The sequence below is a fragment of the Phyllostomus discolor genome, chromosome 10 (assembly GCF_004126475.2).
Source record: "Phyllostomus discolor isolate MPI-MPIP mPhyDis1 chromosome 10, mPhyDis1.pri.v3, whole genome shotgun sequence".
Classification (NCBI taxonomy): Eukaryota; Metazoa; Chordata; class Mammalia; order Chiroptera; family Phyllostomidae; genus Phyllostomus; species Phyllostomus discolor.
Genome location: NC_040912.2, coordinates 48,427,486 through 48,450,019, shown reverse-complemented (window position 1 = coordinate 48,450,019; position 22,534 = coordinate 48,427,486). Strand labels below are relative to the sequence as shown.

The 22,534-nt window shown below is 42.6% G+C and overlaps 1 long non-coding RNA gene across 1 annotated transcript; it reads left to right on the top strand.

The window, feature by feature from the left end:
* The first annotated feature begins 3,771 nt into the window (after positions 1 to 3,771).
* Positions 3,772 to 21,424, top strand: LOC118497107. The gene is made up of 3 exons (XR_004899655.1): positions 3,772 to 3,999; positions 16,655 to 16,660; positions 21,414 to 21,424. It is a non-coding gene; the product is annotated as an uncharacterized LOC118497107 (long non-coding RNA).
* Positions 21,425 to 22,534: the final 1,110 nt, after the last annotated feature.

The following is a 22,534-nucleotide window of genomic DNA, read 5'->3' as shown; positions in this document are numbered from 1 at the left end:
GGCTTCCCAGTGCAGCGAAACTACATGAGATCTAAGGACAAGAAGAAGCCCTGGAAGCCAGAATTGGTGCCTAGAAGAAGATCTGCCAGCAACAGAACAGCAACGCCAATCCCCGTCTCCTGCTGCAGCAGGCCAGTCTAAGCAGAGGGAGATGACATAGATGCAGAATCACATTCCTGGAAGGCCCACCCCATAGTGTTACAGAAAATGAAATCCCAGCAACCTATGGCACCTAGGGGGAACCCTGCAGGTCTCATTCAAGTGGTAGAACATATCACTTATAGACCTTACACACAGGACAAACTGGTGGATTTTATGAATCAGTTTCACTAGCAACCTGGGGAGCTCTTAGCTGCATGGCTCTTGGCCTGTGGGATTTAGGAGTGGGTAGAATCATGTGCAATGCCACTCAAATGGAAAAGTTAGCATCCATCACAACACACCCATCCTTGTGCCAGGAGCTGCAGAATAGCTGGAGGCAAGGTGGGGGACAGGGCTCACATTCTTTGATGGAGCGGGTAATGGTGGCTATACTTACTGTCTAGGCAAATGTGGGTGACGTGCCAGATACGGTGAGTAAGTGGCAGTGCTTTACAGACTTAGTGCAAATCTTGCAGGAGTTAGGCATGTGCCAGGTCATATTCAACCCCAATATACAGGGCCCTGATGATGAATCTTTTACAGCTGGAATGAAGGATCTTGTGCTCCAGCACAATCCCCGCACCTCCTTCAGCTCACTAATGGGGATTCTGGTACAGTATGTGGGTTGTCACATAAACAACGTCAGGACTATGGTGGCCAATCTGGGAGAAGCAGTCTCGCCAACAACAAAAAGCTGTTTGTACAGTCTCTCTGAGTCCTTCTGTTTCCTGGTTGAACTGTGCTTTCGCGCAGGTTACTAGAACATAGGTGTGGTCAGATCTTTTAGGGGCTGGAGTGATCACACTAAGATTGAAAGGAAATCAAATATGAACCTGTTAGAGCTCTGGAAGCAGCTGCAAGCTGACCAACACTTCCTGCAGCCCCAGAAGAAGAAATGGATGGGGAAATCTGGGGGTGTGCCCTGAGAGCCCCAATAAGCCCGTCCTAATCTAGCGGGAAGATCATTTGGCTGCATCAATCTCCCGAGATGAAGGAGGAGATATCCTTTGGACTTTTGGCTAGGGGAGAGGCCAAGGATCCATCTTCAGTAGACAGGCACGGACCGGAGGCTGCATGTCGAATTGCCTATTCATTGGTCCCCTGAAAATGTCCAGCGAGTGTTAGCTCTTGTGGATACAGGAGCTGAATGTACCCTCTTACATGGAAAGCCTGAGAAGTGTCTGGGGCCTGAGGTCTCTGTTGACGGCTATGGGTGACAAAGTGTGAGGGTGAAGGCTGTACAACTCTTTCTGGGTATAGGGCATTTGCCCCTCCCCCATGAGTACACCATTTATGTATCCCCCACTCTCTAGTATGTCCTGGGTATTGACATACTCCAGAGTCTGTGGCTACACACAACCGCAGGAGAGTTTCACCTGCAGGTGTGAGTGGTAAAAGGCATTTTGAGGGGACATGCTAGCCACCTCCCTGTGTAATTGCCACCTCCACCACTGGTAATGGCAGTGAAACAATATTGGTTGCCCAGAGGATAGGAGGAAATTACAGCCACTATCGGGGAGTTGGAGAAGGTGGGCGTATTAGGGCTGCCCATGGTCCTTTTAACTCTCCTATGTGGCAAGTAAAAAAGCCAGATGGTACATGAAGAATGACAGTTGATTACTGGGAGCTCAATAAGGTCATTCCTCTAATACATGCAGTAGTCCCTTCTGTGGTGGATTTAATGAACTGGTTAACTAATGAGCTGGGAACTTAACACTTTGTAGCTGATCTAGCAAATGCCTTTTTCTCCATTGACCTTGCTCCGGAGAGTCAAGATCACTTTGCCTTCACATGAGAAGGCCAACAGTGGACTTTTACTGTACTCCCTCAAGAGTACTTGCACAGGCCATCTACCTGTCACAGGCTTGTGGCAGAGGACCTGGCTAAATGGTCAAGGTCTCCAGAGGTACGCCTGTTCCATTACATTGATGACATTTTGCTAACCAGTGTTGCTTTTACAGAGTCAGAGAAGGCAGTGCCACAAGTGTTGTCACACCTGAAGTCATGAGGCTGAGCAGTCAATGAAACTAAGCTGCAAGGGCCTAGATTGTCTGTCAGATTCTTGGGGGTCTTCTGTGGGTTAGACAGAAGTCATCCCTGTTGCAGTGATAGATAATATTCAGCCATCTCTGATCCCTACCATGGTGAAACAGCTCCAGACATTTTGGGGCCTGTTGGGGCACTAGAAAGCATTTGTGCCCCATCTAGCCCAGGTTGTTTGTCTCTTGTATTCACTGGTGAAAAGAGAAGCAAACTGGAACTGGACCCCAACCTTGGAACAAGCTTTCCAACAAGTAAAACACAGCATTAAGTGCACCCAGGCCTTGCATGCTCTGGACCCTGCTAGACCCTGTGAGCTAAATGTGCATGTGACACAGGAAGGCTTTGGATGGAGTTTGTGGCAGTGATCAGAACAGCCGTGTCAACCCTCAGGTTTCTGGTCCCAACTATGGAAGGGAGCAGAGGTATGATACTCCTTGACTGAAAAACAATTGGCTGCAGTATATACTGCCCTGTTGGCCACAGATGCTATAACAGGAACTGTCCCTGTGACAGTTCAGGCCACCTATCCCATTGCAGGGTGGGTCCAGGACTGGATGGCCAAGCCTCATAGAGCAATGGCTCAGATGCCCAAGTTGGCTAAGTGGGGGGCTTCTCTACAACAAAGGAGTACTCTGTCCACTAGGCCCTTGCAGGCTGAGCTACAGTAAGTGCTGGGTCCTGTTACTTATGTAGATGAGAAATCTAGTGTTCCTGTCCCTATAGAAGAAGTAGAAGCTAGCCTGTTCCACAAAGGCCAGCCACCTATTCCCTCAGATGCATGGTACACTGATGGGCCCAGGAGGGGTCAGACCACCGTGTGGACCACCGTAGCAATTCAACTAGAGACAGACATAATCTGGTTTGACACTGGCATGGGTCAGAGTAGCCAGTGGGCAGAACTCTGGGCTGTGTGGCTCATGGTTATTAATGAAGCACAGCCCCTGACTATTTGCACAGAGAGTTGGGCCATGTACCAGGGGCTAATATTATGGATTTCTAGATGGTATGCAAATAAATGGATGGTTTTGCATAGGCCATTGTGGGAACAGAGATCTTGTGGCAAGATCTCTGGGAGGTAAGCCACCAGAAACAAATCACTGTATATCATGTTACTGGACATGCACCCCTGGGATGCATGAGGCTAATACTCTACCCAAGGTGCGGTGGCTAGAAACAGTACCTGTCAGTCTCACAGGAAGGAAAGTGGCTCAGTGGCTACACCATTACCTCTTACATGCTGGACAAAAGACCATGTGATCCACTAACAAAACTTGGGGGACTACCTGTCACCTTAGCAGAATTACAAAAAACTTGTGAGACCTGTGTTGTCTGCTTACAAGAGCATCCCCAAAGGCCTGTGGGAACTACTGGACAGTTGGTGAGGGGACAGGTACTGCTGACCCAGTGGCAGGTGGATGTAACTGAGCCCCTATCTAGTTCAGAGGGATATAAGTATGTTATTACAGGTGTGGACACAGCTACAGGACTTTTAGCTGCTTATCTCACATGGCACTCAGATTAGAAAGTAGTAATTGCTGTGCTGGAGTGGCTATGTGCTGCTTATGGGTGACCCTTGATCACTGAAAGTGATCCAGGGACACATTTTACTGGGGCTTTGGTACAACAATGGGCTCAGGACTTGCAGATTGATGGGAAATTCCATGTGGCCTATCATCCCCAAGCTGCTGGAATGATTGAATGGTACAATAGTCTCTTAAAGCAGGGCCTGCAATCTGCAGCTGCCACCCCTACACTGAGGGGTTGGATGAAATGCTTATGGACTGTCCTCCTGACTCTAAATGAGAGTAGTTGGAGGTGGGGGGAAGCTCTGGTGCAGGTGCTACTCCACTGGACTGCAGCTCCAATTCAGCTGCAGTTACAGACTAAGGTTGCTTTGCTGAAACCAGGCATGGGAAAACAGGGGAATATTCTCTTGTTTGTACCTGAAGGCCAAGAGCAAGGGCAAACAGCCACTTGGATGTGGCCTTGGGAAATAAAAGCCCCCCACATGCATTGGGTGACTCTTGTTGCCCCTTGGGGACAGGAGGTAGAGAGAAACTTGCAAATAGTAGTGCCCTGAGTGACTGGAACCTGGCCCCCAGTCTTAAAGGTGACATACCCAGGACCAGCAGACCATGAAATGCTTCTTCATGGTACATTTGTGATATCCTATGGCCCATTACGAGTTCCCCACTGTTGTTACAAGTAGATGCTGAACCTCCAGTTAAGGCACGAAAGGTGCAGTATTCACACCCAGGGAGGCCCCATCTGCCAGCCATCTTCTTGATGGACCAGAAATGTGCCTGTATATTGCCTGAGGGTAGTGATTGGTCATTGTTGATGTCTATAACTGTATGCTTTTTCACCCCTAGGTATAGTGGATTGGGTACATGCCTATGCCTCAGTAGCTAACCAGTCAGCGTGCTGGGTCTGCACTGAAATCCCCGTGAGCACGTCCTATGGTCTCCCATGGCACATCTCTCCAGCTTCTGTCTACAGATAAAACAGTGCATATTCCTTGTGGAATTTGACCTGGAATGGCAACTGCGCTGGGCCAAAGCAGCCATATGACCAGCCCCGGCTGTTGGTCGGCTGCTCCATGTGGGATGGCTTGGGGTTGGCTCATGGCTGGGACTGTGGGATTGGCTGGGCCAGTCCCTCTCTGTGTTAAAAGCCTCAAGGACAAGCCCAAGTGAACTGAACTCCTGTAGACCTGTGTCAAAGACATGTTCTTGGGCATTGCTGGGAGACACATGGGCTGAGGTTGCCACTGGAACCCTATAGGTGTGGCTCACATGGGTGGCCTCATCTGCCTGGGAATTAGACTGGTCATTGTACTTGGGGATGGCCTTATTTGCCTGCTCAAGTTCAGAAAACTCTTACAGTATGGCCAGTTAATTGGGCAGCATTTAAGGCACGACACCGAGTAAAACATACTCCCTGGTGGTTTTACTCATTGGCTGTTTTTTCTCCTCAAGCTCCTTCTATAGTCACTGAGACTAAGATAATTGCTTTAGCTTCGCACACTGCTCATGCATTGAATGCAACACATGATTCTTTAGGCCTATTAAATGAGGAATTGTGCATTTCTTCAAATGTATCAATTGAGAAAAGTAGCCTTGCAAAACTGTATGGCCTTAGATATGCTTACTGCACCCCAAGGTGGGGTATGTGCCCTAGTAGGAGCAGAATGCTATGTATATGTTTCTGATGTCCATCATGTTAGTCAAGCTTTACAGGCATTAACTTCTGAGGCCCGTGCCACTGAATGCCTGACAGGTGATCCCTTGCAGGAATGGTGGGCATCCCTAACCACTGAGTGGCAGTGGGTTCTTGCTGTCTTGGGTGGCAGCACTTGTGTTTTGCTTGCTTGTTGCTGTAGCCTGTACTGCTGTTGTGGTTTATGGGTTCAGGGCTCTGCCCTCCTTGCCAAGGGACCTTTACAGAAGATATCCTGTCATAGATTGTACAGTGAGGAACCCAGAGGGGTGGATTGTAGGGTAAACGAAGGTGATCTTGCTTTCTCACCCAGGTGTCTGGGGAACTAAGATAAATAGTGTTCTCATAGCCTTGAGACTGGGCCCAATAATTACTCCCACGGCCCTGAGTGGGCTCGCATATACAGAATCTCAACCTGTTTTGGCTCCTTCCAGCTTTGTCTGTCTTAAGTATTTAAGGGGATAGGAGCTCCCCACTGGGACACAGGCAAGAGAGGAGACAGGTGACATGCAGTGTGGCATGCAGGGGCATGCAGCTTGCAGTGTGCATGGCTCACCCACCCATGAATAAAGGTGTGTCAAGCACCCCCATGGCTCCTTGCATTTTCTTCTGTTTCCCCAAATCTAGAGAGAACCTGCCAGGCTTTGACCAGCTGCAACACACAAGACTATGCCAACTTTTAAATGATGTGATTGTGCTTGCCACATCATTCCATAGGGTTGGTATAGGATTAAATAGCTCAACACAACATGAGGGGCTGCTGAAGGCCACATGATGTTGCCTGTTCATCTCTGGACATTGTTTAAAATCATGTGATTTATTTATTTATTTATTTATTTATTTAATCTGAGATGTGGGAGCTAGAAGGTTGGAGAATGAGCAGATTTGAGGGATGAGATTTTTTGAGTGCTCTTTGGAAAAACAGAATTCCTAAGTCAATGTGAGTTCATTCACTTCACCCTGGCCCAAGCTTTTGCAGGTGTAAACACCCTCTCTTTCACTGTACCACTGCCACTTCTGGTAGTTGGGTTGATTCTGTGTGGGGCAGATGTAATCCAGTGGATGAATGTGCCCTGTGCTGCTCCTTTGCACACTTGAATGCTCAGGCCATGCTGCCTCGATTTTCTAGCATTATTTTTTTCTTTTTGTCAACATAGGAAATATCCAAAAATTCAACATAGGAAATATCCAAAAATTCTCCTGTGGAGAATTTTTATAAGAGTTTACTTGAGCGAAGTTGATGACATATGCCAAGGAGCAAGATCTCAAATGTTCCTGTGAATAATAGTTGTGCTGCTTCCTTTATGCATTTGAAATTAAGGAGGGAAAGTTAGGAAGATTACATGGAGGTGAAAAAGCAAAGCAGGAATTGAATTAAAGGATAGTTAACAAGATTATGTGCTTTGTTGAGGGTGGTTACAGTTTATTTCTAAGGTGTATTAACCTAGATGATGCACAGAAACTAGAAAAATACTTGCTTATGGCAAAGATAAACATTTTACTGAAGAAATTACTATATGCCTGGGTGGTGACTATCCACCAAGACCTGACTGGTTAGGAATTTATGATCAGATCAACCTATGAGGTTACTTTGTTTGTTTAATGGAAGACATTTTTAATAAGTATATTAAACAATACACTTGCTGAGACACTGACTTTTATATTAGGGATGAGCCTAATATGAAATTTTGCTTTTTGCTCTATTGCAGCTTTTCCCTCACCAAAATCAAGGACTAAGCCTCCTAAAACAAAATACAAAACCTGAAGTGATAAGTGGGTGACCCTATTATTATTTGGAGGAAATTGCTTTCCAATCCTTAAATATCATGTATTAGAGAGGATTTCAACTAAAGTTTTTGATGGTTTGTCTACATCTGATATCCAATTTATAAGAGAACTATTATTTTCTTTCTATGAATTTCAGGGTCTTTTGGAGGACACTAAAACAATTGAGAGTTCTTAGTAAATTTGTTCAGCAAAGCCCCCATAAATTAGGAGAAGCATCCATGAAACTGTGTGCATGGGTTCGCCTATTTAAGATCGGGCATTCACAATGTAAAGGTCTGTATACATTTCATTTTCATATTAGGGCAAGAAATGTAGCCCTCAGAACTGGAAAAGGCCCCAACTCCAAGCACAGTGGTAGCCACTCAAAAACAGGACTTTCAGTGGGAATGAAGAATGTCAGATTGGGCTGACACTAGAGCACATGGTTGGTGTGCCGGACTCCTTGGCCCTACACAGCATTACCTTGGTTGCTAATAGACACTCTTCTAGCTGAACTTTTTAAGGGACACAAACACTTTTGAGAACTAGGCCTACTTTTTAGATATCCAGAGAACATCAGTGAATTTTCTTTTCTTACCATAAGCCTTTGGGCATTGACCAGAAACCCTTGGGGGATCTTGTGTCCTAAGATCATGTAAATATTCTAGAAAAGCACAGACACAAGGACTTCCTAGAACAATAATAGCAGGGCATACTTAGGCATTATTCTAAGTATTTTTTGTTATGGTAACTGTAGTAACAATGACTCGATGAGGTAAGTATTTCAGAAATGAGGAAACTGATTTTAAGGAGGTTAAGCTACCTGCCTAACAACCCTCAGCCTTTGTGGATCTGGGCCAGAATTTAAATCCAGACAGTCAATTTCCAAGTCAACCATGGACCCTACTCTGCCTCTCCAGCACTAGCCCTACTAGACCTGCTTACATTTAATCCATCAAGGTGTACAATGGAAAGGTGGGATGCATAGTTTTTATCAAAGTGAAAAAAAAATCATTTAGGCTCCATTTACAGGGGACTAAACATTTCCCAAGGCTGCTTTCTACTCCCAGACCTATCTGAATATTCTTCCAGACTCCCCAAATTACTAGATTCAAGAAATAAATATTTGACTCCAGCAGATTCTCCAGGTTTCTTTGGAAAGATGCATACACCCCATAAAATAAAGAAGAATAAGGAGACAAAGGAAGCTTGGACCCAAAGCTAGGTAACAGCACATGGTTAGGTTTCTGGATGGGGTAAAGCATTCAACTGCCCAAAGGTCTCTGGAGGATATTTGTAAAGCTCCAAATTGGTTTGACAAGGCATGGGGACTTCTCTCTCCTCTTTCTCATTTAAACCAACACCACAGAAAATCCAGGGTCTAGTCAGCGTCAGTGTCTGATCACAGTAGCAGGAGGGCGTAGACAGCCTGGGAGAGAGTAAAGTCACCAGCCTTGGGGCAAGAAGAATCCTTTTTTTTAATTTAATTTAATTGTTGTTTAACTACAGTTTTCTGTCTTTTACTCCCATCCCAGGCCACCCACCCAGCCCTCCCCACCTCCCTCCCATTTCCACCCCATCCCCCCAGTTTTTGTCCATGTATCCTTTATACTTGTTCTTATAAACCCTTCCCCTTTTCCCCTGAAATTTCCTCCCTTCTCCCCTCTGGTCACTGTCAGCCTGTTCTCTATTTCAGTGTTTTTGGTAATATTTTGCTTCTTTTCTTGTTTTGTTGTTTAGGTTGCTGTTAAAGGTGAGATCATACGGTATTTGTCTTTCACCACCTGGCTTATTTCGCTTAGCATAATGCTTTCAAGTTCCATCCATGCTGTTGCAAAGGATAGGAGCTTCTTCTTTCTTTCTGCTGAATAGAATTCCACTGTGTAATGTACCATAGTTTTGCATCCATTCATTTACTGATGGGCACCTGAGTTGCTTCCAGCAGTTAGCAATTGTAAATTGTGCTGCTATGAACATTGGGGTGCATAGGTTCTTTTGGATTGGTGTTTCAGGGTTCTTAGGATATAATCCTAGCAGTGGAATTGCAGGGTCAAAAGGCAGATCCATTTTTAGTTTTCTGAGAAAATTCCATACTGTTTTCCATAGTGGTTATACCAGTCTGCAGTCCCACCAACAGTGCACTAGGGTCCCCTTTTCTCCACAACCTTTCCAACACTTGTTTGTTGTTTTGTTTATGATGGTCATCCTCGCCAGTGTGAAGTGGTATCTCATTATGGTTTTAATTTGCATCTCTCTGTTACTTGGTGATACTGAGCATCTTTTCATATGTCTCTGGATCCTCTATGTGTCCTCCTTGGAGAAGTGTCTGTTCAAGTACTTTGCCCATTTTTTAATTGGGTTGCTTGTTTTCTTAGAGTGGATTCGTGTAAGTTCTTTATATATTTTGGAGATCAAATTTTTGTCTGCTGTATCATCGGCAAATATGTTTTCCCATACAGTTGGTTCTCTTTTTATTTTAATACTGTTTTCTTTAGCTGTGCAGAAGCTTTTTATTTTGATGAGGTCCCATTTCTTTATTCTTTCCTTTATATCCCTTGCTCTAGGGGACATATCAGTGAAAATATTTCTGCGTGGAATATCTGAGGTTTTCCTGTCTATGTTCTCCTCTAGGACTTTAATGGTATCACAACTTATACTTAAATCTTTTACCCACCTTGAATTTATTTTTGTGCATGGTGTAAGTTGGTGATCAAGTTTCATTTTTTTGCATGTAGCTGTCCAGTTCTCCCAACACCATTTGTTGAAGAGGCTATTTTTACTCCATTTTATGTTGCTGCCCCCTGTGTCAAATATTAATTGACCATAGAGACTTGGGCTTATTTCTGGGCCCTCTGTTCTGTTCTACTTGTCCATGTGTCTGTTCTTTTGCCAGCACCAGACTGTTTTGATTATAATGGCCTTGTAATATAGTTTGGTATCAGGTATTGTGATCCTCCTACTTTGCTCTTCTTTCTCAACATTGCAGCAGCAACTCAGGATCCTTTATGGTTCCACATAAATTTTTCAAGTGTTTGTTCTATGTCTGTGAAGTATGCCATTGGTACTGTAATAGGTATTGCATTGAATCTGTAAATTGCTTTGGGTAGTATGGACATTTTGATGATGTTAATTCTTCCAACCCATGAACATGGTATATGTTTCCATTTGTTTGTGTCTTCCTTAATTTCTTTTTTCAGTGTTATGTAGTTTTCTGTATACAGGTCTTTTACTTCCTTGGTTAGATTTATTCCTAGGTATTTTATTTTTCTTTTTGGTATATCAAATGGGATTTTTTTCTTGATTTCTGCTTCTGCTGTTTTATTGTTGGTATACAAAAGTGTCTTTGATTTCTGGATATTGACTTTGTATCCCGCTGTTTTGCCAAATTCATTTATTAGGTCAAACAGTTTTTTTGGCAGAGTCTATAGGATTTTCTTCGTACACTATCATGTAATCTGCAAACAATGACAGTTTTGTTTCCTCTTTTCCAATTTGGATGCCTTTAATTTCCTTTTCTTGTCTGATCACTGTGGCTAAAACTTCCAATACTATATTGAATAGAAGTGGTGAAAATGGACAACCTTTTCTTGTTCCTGATCTTAGTGGAAAAGATTTTAGTTTTTGCCCATTGAGTATGATGTTGGCTGTAGGTCTCTCATATATGGCCTTTATTATGTTGAGGCGTGCTCCCTCTATTCCCACTTTGCTGAATGTTTTTATCATAAATGGGTGCTGTACCTTATCAAATGCTTTATCCACATCTATTGATAAGATCATGTGATTTTTGTCTTTGCTTTTGTTTATGTGATGTATTACATTTATTGATTTGCAAATATTGTACAATCCTTGCATCCCTGGGATGAATCCCACTTGGTCATGGTATATGATCTTTTTAATGTATTGTTGGATGTGGTTTGCTGTTGTGGACACCGGCTCGCAGTGTCCATGGCATTATGGATGAGATGAGACATTCACATGGACTACTGAGTCCCGTGGAGGAAAAGGATGGCACAGCTACTCTCTCAAGGGGAGAGTGCCTCAGAGCGGCCTGGCCACTCTGTCAAGGGGAAAGGGCACTGACCATTGCCTTAACATGCTTTAATTGGATTCAATTGGCACAGGAATACAGATAAAGCTCATTAATCATTGTCAGGCAGTAAGGATCAAACAATAGAGTAAGAGAACTATGAGGGCTTATTCTGTGTCAGGGTCTTGTAGCTAAAGGGCTGCAAAACTTTGGGAAACAAACTCATTTCCTGCTCAGACTCTTATCATTTAATTGAGAGCATTCTTAGCAAAGCAGGGTTCACAGGATTTTATATATTCTTTCTTAGGCCTGATCACCCAAGGAACTCGCCCTTTCCAGCACAGGGCTGCACCACCCTCCGTCATTGTTTCAGGCTTAAGTCAGGCAGGGGAAGTAAGACAGCCAAGAGATTAGGAGACTTCTCATAGACAGAATGAGGACTCAGGCCATGTCAAAGCCAAGGTGCAAGGGCCCATCACCCCCTTTTGCTATAGCCCCCCAAGTCCTTCCCTGGGGCCTCCTTGTGATCATGCCTGTTTTAGGTAATTTCTCCCTTGAGGAATCTTACCCATCATTGGCTAACTGATCAAGCACTGGGGACCAGGCAGGGTGAAGAAAAAAGAGCAAAAGTGGAGCTCCTGCCAGAGAGATAAGTTTTGTCTTCTTAGTGACTTATGGTCCGAAGGTTGCTCACTCAGCCTTAGCCATGGGGGGTTACAGCTTCTGAAACCAGGCAGGACAGTTCCCAGTATCTCCCCCTTTTTGTTTTTTAAAACAATTGTAGTTATTGAGTCTGTGAAACCTACTATTTGCTGTTTTCAAATGCGATCATGAGAAAACAACTTCCATATACATCGTAAAGCACAAATAACGATTAAGACAAGGAGGCACCCAAGGGCTGCCATGACCGAAACTTGTAAATTCAGTCCATCACACCAGTTTTTAGGGTTCAGCCATTGTAGATTTCTGTGGAGAGTCTGGAACACTTTTTGTTCAGTTAGGCATTTGAAGTCACTGAGCTGCTGGTGGAACTCAAGCTGGAGCTCATCAATTTGTCCTTTGAGATTGGTAGGAAAAGAGTCCTGCAGGCAATGATGAATATCTGCCCGGCAATGTTGACTGGAATTGCACTTTAAAGGAGTAACACATGCTTAGAGAAGTCCGGACTCGGGGAGTTCAACGGAGCAAAGGTGGATCACAACCAGGAAAGCCTTTTACTGTGATATGTCTTCACCCTCTTCACCGGCAGCCCCAAAGGTCCTTATGAAAAGTAAATACAAGCATACCCTCTTCCCCAAGTTAACAGTTCAACTGAGCCTTTCTATTTTCCTTCCCCTAATGGGTCTTTGTATAAGACCAAAGGGTGTGGGCATGTAGGCCTGTTTTTTACAAAGTGTTTATCTATGGGTGACTTTAAATTATCATTACAATTTTAAAAACGATACATATATATTGCTAGCATGGTTAAATTCTTGGGGGATGTTTCTTGGCTTCCCCTTTTTTGTTTGTTTAATAATATTTTAAAGGTCTGGTGAGCTCTTACAACAATTGCCTGGCCCGTAGTGTTATAGGGGATACCTGTTTTATTCCGAATTCCTCATTCTCCCTGAGTGGCTTGTGCAATGTATCCTGGGCCATTATCATTCTTGATCTCTTGTGGATGGCCTAGATAGCTAAAGACCTTGAGCCAATGAGCTCTAATATTCTTTTGTTGACTCCCCAGAGAGGGGAGTGGCCTGTAGAACACCTGAGTATGTGTCTGCTTGGAAAGACAGGCCCCCCTGCTGTTTCTGCACACTGCAATGAGTTTGAGCAGCAAGTTAATTACTCTATTGTTCTTAGGACCTGGTAGTTCTTAGGTCTAGAATTTGGAGTGTTTCAAAGACTTAGATGCTTATTATTCACTGACCATTTACCACTTATTTGAACTTTTTACAACATATATAACCCATATAACATTCCAAAATAAGCATAACAAGTCTTTTAAAACTTAAGCCTGATTAGATTGATACTATGAAATGAAGAGAGGGATATTAACATCTGTTTGCCAAATTACTTGAGATTGCAATCCTCTAGGGTTAATGCCAAAAGTAGGGGGCACTTTTGACAGTGCTTGACAATCTGGACATTCTCTAATAATTGCCAATATTTTGCTGAGGATTTTAGCATCTATGTTCATCAGCGATATTGGCCTGAAGTATTCTTTCTTTGTTGTGTCTTTATCTATCTAGTTTTGGGATTAAGAAGATGCTGGCTTCATAAAAAGAGTTTGGGAGTCTTCCATCATTTTGGATTTTTTGGAATAGTCTGTAAAGGATAGGTGTTACCTCTTCCTTAAATGCTTTGTAGAATTCTCCTGTGAAGACAACCAGTCCAGGGCTTTTGTGTGTCAGGAGTTTTTTGATTACTGCTTCAATTTCATCTGCTGTTATTGGTCTATTCAGGCTTTCTGCCTCTTCTTCATTGAGTTTTGGAAAATTAAATTTTTCTAGAAATTTGTCCATTTCACCTAGGTTTTCAAATTTCTTGGCATACAGTCCTTTGTAGTAATTTCTTACAATCCTTTGTATTTCTGTGGTATCAGTTGTAATCTCCCCTCTTTCATTTCTGATTGTGTATATTTGGGCCCTCTCTCTCTTTTTTTTTTTAATGAGCCTACTTAAAGGCTTGTCGATTTTGTTTATCTTTTCAGAGAACCAGCTCCTGGTTTCATTGATCCTTAGAATTGTGCTTTTAGTCTCTATGTCATTTAATTCTACTCTGATCTTGGTTATTTCCTTTCTTCTACTTGCTCTGGACTGTCTTTGTTGTTGTTCCTCAAGTTCTTGTAGATGTAGGGTCAGGTTGTTTGTTTGAAATGTTTCTTTCTTTTTTAGGTAGGCCTGTATTGCTCTGAAATTCCCCCTCAGGACTGCCTTCGCTGTGTCCCATAAGTTTTGGGTTGTTGTGAGTTCATTTTCATTTGTTTCCAGAAACTTTTTGATTTTTTTCCCTAGTTTCATTCTTGATCCATTCATTGTTTAATAGCATGCTATTCAATCTCCATGATTCTGAGTGTTCGGGGTTTTTTCCTTGGAGTTGGTTTCTAGTTTCAGTCTCTTGTGATCCGATAAAATGCTTGGTATGATTTCAATTTTCTTGAATTTGTTGAGGCTTGTTTTGTGTCCTATCATGTGATCTGTCTTTGAAAATGTTCCATGTGCTTTTGAAAAGAATGTGTATTTAGCTTCTTTGGGATGAAAGGCTCTATATACATCAGTTAAGTCCATTTCATCTAAGGCATTGTTCAATTTCACAATATCTTTCTTGATATTTTGTTTGGAAATTCTGTCCATTTTTTACAGTGGGGTCTTAAAATCCCCTACTATTATTATGTTGCTGTCAATATCTTTCTTGAAGTCCTCTTAGATTTTCTTTATGTATTTGGGTGCTCCTATGTTAGGTGCATATATATTTACAATGTTTATGTCTTGTTGGTGGATTCTTCCCTTGAGTATTATGACGTGACCTTCTACGTCTCTCTTTATGGACATTTTTTGGAAGTCTATTTTGTCTTATATGAGTATTGCTACCCCAGATTTTCTTTCCTGTCCATATGCTTGGAAAATTTGTTTCCAGCCCTTCACTTTCAGTCTCTGTAGGTTTTGTCCTGAGGTGGGTCTCTAGTGGGCAGCATATGTGTGGGTCATGCTTTCTTATCCATTCAGCTATTCTGTGCCTTTGATTACAACATTTAATCCATTTACATTTAAGGTTATTATTGATAGGTACTTATTCATTGACATTTTCATACCTGTGTTCCTCTCTCTCTCTTTCTTCCTTTCCTTAAAGCAGTCCCTTTAGAATCTCTTGCAGAGCTGCTTTGGTGGAAGTATATTCTTTTAGACTTCTTTTGTCTGGGAAGCTCCTGATTTAGCCTTCTATCTTGACTGAGAGCCTTGCTCGGTAAAGTAACCTTGGTTGCAGGCCTCTGGTTCTCATTACTTAGAATATTTCTTGCCATTCTCTTCTGGCTTGGAGCATTTCCATTGAGAAGTCAGCTACTAACCTTATTAGGGCTCCCTTGTATGTTACTTCCTGTTTCTCCCTTGCTGACTTTAGGATTCTCTCTTGTCTTGCCATTTTGCCATTTTAATTATGATGTGTCTTGAAGTGGGCCTCTTTGAGTTCCTCTTGATTGGAACTCTCTGTGTTTCCTCGATTTGTGTGACTTTTCTCTCATCAAATTAGGGAAGTTTTTGATCATTACTTTTTCAATTAGGTTATCTATCCCTTGCTCTTCTTCTCTTTCTGGTATCCCTATTATATGAATATTATTACGTTTCATATTGTCTTGCATTTCTCTTAATCCCTCTTCATTCTTTCTGAGCCTCTTTTCCTTTTTTTGCTCTTTCTGGGTGGTTTTTTTTTCTACTTTGTCATCCAGCTTCCTGATCTGATCTTCTGCCTCATTGATCCTGCTTTTGGTGTTCTTAAGTTCAGAAATTGTATTCTTCATTTCCTCTTGGCTGTTGTTGATAGTTTCTATTTCCTTTTTCATGTTGATATAGTTTGTAGTGAGCTCATTGTAGTTTCCCTGCAGTTTCTGGTAATTCACTGTGAGGTCATTGAGCTTCCTGATAACCATTGCTTTGAACTCAATATCTGATATTTTAGTTGCCTCTATTTCATTTAGCATTCTTGCTGAGGCTTCCTCCTTTCCTTTCATTTGGGCATCGTTTCTTTGTCTCCCCATTGTTTGTGAGGCTCTTCTTGTTAGCCTCAGCTTCCTAAATTGATCTGTTCTGACTCCCTGGGTTTATGGTGTGAACTTGTGTGTAGAATACCTGTGAGATTCAGTGGTGCAGTCTCCTTGATCTCCTGAGCTCATTGGTCTTGGGCTGTCATTTAAGTTGGCTCTGTGTTTGTCTTTGGGTTTTGATTGTTGTTGGGTCTTTCTTTGGTGGGTCCTTTCCACCAGCTGGTTAATTGAGGGTCACTCTGTCCACCACTTCTTGTATTTTGTTGTGCTGGTGAGGGCACGTTGTGTTGAAGCTGGTTCTTCCACGTGTACAAGGTTTTGAGGATTCTCTCTTGCTCTTGTTCAGTTGTTTGTCCTGGGTAGTTTCTCCACTACTTAGTTGCATTTCCAGATAGGTCCTGGATTGAGATTAGTGTGGCTTCCACTCCCTCCTTCACCTTCTTCTGTTGTTATATGTTGGTGGTTCCTTTGTTGTCAGGTTTCCTCTTCCAGCAGATATCCTGCTGTTCACAGCTTTCACCTACTCTTTTCTGTGATCAGTTGGAGGGGAAGGCAAAATTGTTTAAGACAGCAAGAGAGTATTCTATGATATTTACAGTAGCAGCCAGTAGAGAGGATATAGGAAATCCTTTGGCTATGTATAGTGTTAACTGTGATATTCCGTCCAACTAGCCACTTTTTAGAAAGGATAGAGAGATAAGACTCTTGTTGGTGAGGGGAGGGTTGTGAGTTGGATGTAGAAGGCAGTGAGGTTGTGGGAAGTCAGATTCTGAGGTAAGGTGAGAGTAAAGGATAGTAAATAGGTGTAGTATGTGAGAAAATAGAGTTAACCACTACAATAATAGAGTTCAGGAAACTGTGAAGTCGGCTAAGATCTGGGAGGGGTGTTGTGTAGTATTTGCAATTGTATGGAACAGCTATTGTTTACAATAATATTGAAGCAACAATCATATAACAGTATCTGTGTGATCTGGGTAATAAGAATAGGGAGTATAGGACCTTCAGTAGTGTGCTGATGGAACACAAGTGAAGTGAAGGACAGTAAATTAACAATACACTATGAAAGAGAGAACAGGGAAAACCTGTCAAACAATACAATATAATCAGCCAAGCAAAGAAGACTAAACAGAAAGAAAAGGAATACAAAAGTACTATTAAAATAAAAGATATAGGAATAATGAAAAAATAATAATACAAATATGCAATAACTTGCAGGTTCTCTGTAATAGTAAAGTGAAATTTTTGTCACTGTCTCAGCTATTGGGATGCCCCCTCTTTGGGTCCAGCTCTGGTCTTTTCACAGTTCCAAGTTTTTTTGTCTCACTTGTGGGTATTTAAAAAAAAAAGGAAATAAAGCAGAAGAAGGAAGGAAGAAGAGATAAAATTGGAAATAAGGGAAGAAAAATAAAACAAGAAAGAAGGAGAGAGGAAAAAGGAATTGAGGGATAAAAAATAATGAAAATTAAGAAATAAAAAAATTATTTAAAAATAAAAACCTCTAGCTTGTTTCAAACTGGCCGCACCAGGTTTTCTGGTCTTGCTGGCTGCAACAGGCTGAGCAGCTTTTCTCCCTTCATGATCAGCACTCAGTCAGCCTCTCGTGCACTCTCCCCAGAGCTAGCCTGGCACCTCTCAGCAGGGCCTTGGGTGTGGAATCCAGGCCTTCCTCAGAGTGCACTCTCCCCAGGTTGCAGGCATGCAATCAACCAGGCTGCCTCCAGTTCCACAGTTTTGGGGCGCACCCTTCCCAGTGCTAGGGAAGTGCACAGGGCTTCCCGCGCTACCTCAGGATCACTGCCTGGCTGGGTGGTGAGGAAGCCAGAGTGATTGTTGCAGGAAAACTCCATATTGTCTCTTTTCACTTTTCCTTTTTGAGAAATTCCTCCTACTCAAGCCTGGCCTCTTGCACAGCCCAATTCTCCAGCCAGACCGGGGACTATCAGGGTCAAGGCCTGCCACCGCACCACTCTTAACTCTCCCGAGCTGGCATCCACAGATTCCATGGGTGCTCACGGCCCCTGTGTGTTTGCCACTTATTCCTTATTCCCCTCTCTGTGACTTCAAGCAACCAGATTTCTCCTGGTGCTGCTCAAACCATGTTTGGCCAGGGAGGGAGCAGTTGACACAGCTGTCTCCCAAGAACCCTGTGGCAGACCTGGTGGCTCTGGGCCTGGGGCTGCAGCCTCCCTGGTCCCTGCACTGGTCCCTGGGACCTTATTGTCCTGAAGCACTCTCCTTACCATCTGGTTTTTCAATGTTTGCTACAATCTTTGGTCTCCTATTTTCATATATGCTGGGTTACTGTTGTCTGTTTGCTCTGTTCCTCCATAGATTGGCTAGTTTTTTCTCCCATGTATAGGAAGAAGTGGAATCCACTCCCTCCTACCCCACTGCCATCTTCCCTCTGCAGGCAAGAAGAATTCTAAGAGGAGAATTGAGATCATGAAGGATAATTCTTCTTTTTATCATTTTTTTCAATTATAGTTGACATTTACTATTATATGAGTTTCAGGTATACATCCCAGTGATTAGACATTACATAATTTACTGTTTATTCTGATAAATCTCACACTCATCTGACACCATATAGAGTTATTAGAATATTATTGACTATATTCCCTATACTGTACTTTACATCCCCCCAACACCCCTCCCATCTGGAAACCCTCAAAACATTCATTATATCTATTATTTTGTTTCTTTTCTTTCTGTTCATTTATTCTGTTTTTTAGATTCAACTGTTAATAGATGTGTATTTATTGCCATTTTATCATTCATATTTTTTATCTTCCTCTTCTCCTTAAAGAGAATCATTTAACATTTCATACAATACCAGTTTGGTGGTGATAAACTGCTTTAGCTTTTTCTGGGAAGCTCTTTACCTGTCCTTTGATTTTAAATAATAGCTTTGCTGGATAGAGTAATCTTGGTTTTAGGCCCTTGTTTTCATCACTTTGAATATTTTGTGCCAATCCCATCTGGCCTGCAAAGTTTCTTTTGAGAAATCAGCTGACAGTCTTATGGGAGCTCCCTTATAGTTAACTTAAATGTTTTTCTCTTGGTACTTTTAGGATTCTCTGTCTTTAACCTTTGGCATTTTGATTATGATACATCTTGGAGTGGGCCTTTTTGGATTCATTTTGTTTGGGACTCTCTGTACTTCCTGGACTTTTATGTCTTTCCTTCACCAAATTAGGGAAGGTTTCTGTCATTACTTTTTCAAACAGGTTTTAATTTCTTGTGCACTCTCTCTCTCTCACTCTCGCTCTCTCCCTTCTCCTCCTGGCATCAAGGAATCACTAACATGGGGCCAGGTTGTGAGCCAGGTTGATGGAGTTTGCTGACTCTGTGTGGGAAGGCCTCATCAAAGGAACAATGGCCTCTGCCAGCACTTCTATCTGAGAGAAAGCTACTCCTCCAGCTCATTCCCTGGTACTAGATAATTCAGTTCCTCCCTGTATATTTCTGGTGCCTTTCAAGCTGCTGCCCCCATGCTGGAGCTCAGAGGGAATGAGTCTGAGTAAGTCCATGTGTAGGTGCTTTAAGAGGAACCGCCTGGGACTCCAGAAGTTTCCATCTTTCTCAGTCTCAATCCCTGCTGGTTTTTACAACTAAAAGTCATGGGGATTTTTCTTCCTGGCACTGGAACCCTGGGTTGGGGGTCTGGTATGGAACTGGGATCCTTTGCTCCTCAGAGGGACCTCTGCTAGTCAAGATATCTCTCCCAATTTTTATCTGCCACACATATGCATGGGACCAGCCTGTTCTGTGTTCTGCTCCTCCTACAAGTCTTGGTGTGGTTTCTTCTTTAATTCCATAGTTGTAGGACTTCTATTCAGTTCAGTTTATGGTCATTCTGAATGATTGTTGTTCTGTAGTTTAGTTGTAATTTTGATGTGGTTGTGGGAAGAAGTGAGTAGCATATTTTTCATCTCTGCCATCTTGACCATAAGTGACAAAGGATAATTCTCACTTGTTTCAGGCTTTTAACTGGGGCTCTGCTTTTTAAGGTCAGGAAGGACATTCAATACTGTCCTTCAGCTACATTTTTAAGGATGCTAAATTCTTCCCAGAAACCTCCAAAATTGTGCCCAAATTCACTTAGAAGTTTCAGCAATTAAATGACGACTCCCAAACTCTCTCATACATCTGGAAGCAACATGGTAGACAATATGGTTTGATGATTGGCTTGGAAAATGTGGTTCCCATAAGTATTTGCAGATTTTATTAATTCATTTATTCAACACACATATATTAAGTGTCCATGTGTATCAGGCTAATAGTGTCACCGCAGATGCAAAGAGAACAGGACCTAGGGCTTACAGATGAGTAGTTATAGATATGTCTATAGCATCTGAGATTCTAATACATAAATGACTGTCTTCCAAAATTGAGACAGACACCTGGAAAGGCAAAATTCACAATTTCCACTGCAGTAACTATTGAGATGTATCATCCTGAGAAGCCCTCTGAGCATCTTTTTCCCTGAACCACCAGATCGAATTTGGGTAACCAGATGCAGCAGCACAGTTCCATAGAGGTGCTTGCTATTTTGATCAATGGATCATTAGATGCTGCAATCAAAGTAGCTCCAAGTAGACCCCCGGAAAGATCTAAAAAGGAAGTAAAGACTAGAGAGGTATGTTTGTCAAACTGCTGCATAATGATGGCAAATTTGCTTAGACAGAGAACATAGTTGGGGATGGTGGAAGCATCCTGAGTATACAAATCACTCACCGTGGGAAAAGTGATGTCTAGAGAAAAATGTGACAGTACCCTGTTTGTGACCGTTAGGACAGGACACCTGTCTCTAATGCTCTTTCTACACTTAGATGCCTGATAGCAAAAACAAAAGGCAAAAAAACAAAAGCAAACCTTTTTTTTTATTTCCTCTCTACATACACTCATTCTCATTACTATAGCTTCCTGCATGCTCATCACAGCCCTGGGAATCCCCTTCTTCCCACAAGGGTAAGGCCCTGTAATCCTTCGTCCTGTGTCATTCTAGGCAAAGGAGAAACTTCACTAAAAAGGAGAAACTTCACTAAATATGCTGACAGGGTTTCCCCACCAGCATAAATCTAGTAGGTCCTGGCCTCTCTCTTTGAAGATCCCTTCTGCTCTCATATATTTAGGGAGAGGGGTTACCTCATGACAACTACCTCACCAATCTGCAACCACATTGTGCTACTAACATTCACTCAGTCCGTATCTTTATCCTCTCTTCCTCCATGGACCTTGTTCACTTTGCTGCCAGTCCTTCCTAATCCTGTGAACTAGTGCTAATGATTATCCAGGCCTTTAATTTCCAAGAGCATGGTTAATCCCAAGTTTAATGAATAACAAGGCTTTAATAAACATTTGGAAATAACAGACAGGAATTACAACTCTGAGAGAGTTAAAACTGGTACTACAAATGAGGAATTGTAAAGTTCACAGGTCAAATCTCTCTAAGTACCTCTGCTGGTCACCTAGCCCAGCTCCAGCCACTTCCCCGGACCTAGACTCTGCTTTTCTTTCCATTGGAGATGGAGAGGGAGAAATGAGAGGAAGAGAGAGGGAGGGGAAGGGAGAAGGAGAGTAAGGGACCTCTGGTTCTTCTTTCCATGGAGTCCTTTCCTCATGATCTCTGTTCAGTATTCCCCAAGTCCTCCCTTATTTTTTATCCCCTTTTAACATGTCCCAGCATGATTAACAGTTGAAATGTCCTCACCAATCTGGGAGGGTCCCTAATAAGACATTAAACTAGGATACAAAAAATTAAACATCATTCCCTTTCCAAGGCCTGGGTTAATTAGTCTAGAATATTGTATAGAATTGAATTGAATTGAGTTCCCTGTCTATCTCTCCTGGTGATCCCTCCATCAGCCTGAGTGAGGGTGGGTTTCCTACGCCCCCTCCAGCATCCAACTTCTAGCCTCCACTCCAGTGAGAATATCCACATACTTTCCAAGAAGAGGAAACACTTTTTTTCACAGACTCTGAATACTAAATCTTCTTTAAAGATGAAACACTTTCCTATAGAAAACAATTTGCAGAGCTACATTCCACCCACGATGAAAACAGCTTTTTGTTATTGTGCATTACACCAGATCCCCTTGGAAAGGCAGCGTCTGAATTTCTGCATTCTAGAATAATCAAATATCCATCTCCATTGTGGTGTCCTCCAAGAACAAAGGAATATTTGCCCCAGAGGGAACTATCTGCCCCCACCACACCCTAATCTACTATACATCAAAGGAGGGAAGCTTTGAAAGTATAGGTCTTTTTATTTTGCTCCCAAAATTCCAAAGACCCAAGACAAATTCTTTGTCAGGAATCAAGATCAAAGAGTTGTGTCCTTCCTTTTTCCCCAGGAGTCTGTGTGAGGATGTTTTTCCTAAGCATATGGCATAAAGTGGGGTACCTGCATCATATTTTGACAGTAGGATTGCAGAGATTAGTTGTGGGAGAGGCAGAAGAAACTATGGCAAAGTCTCTAATGTGGGCTTCTGGCAGCAGGTGCCATGACCATAAGGCAGGGACCCTGATTTTAACCCCACTTCCCCAAGGGCTCTGGAGGAGTTATCACATCACTCCTTCTTCATTCATCCCCT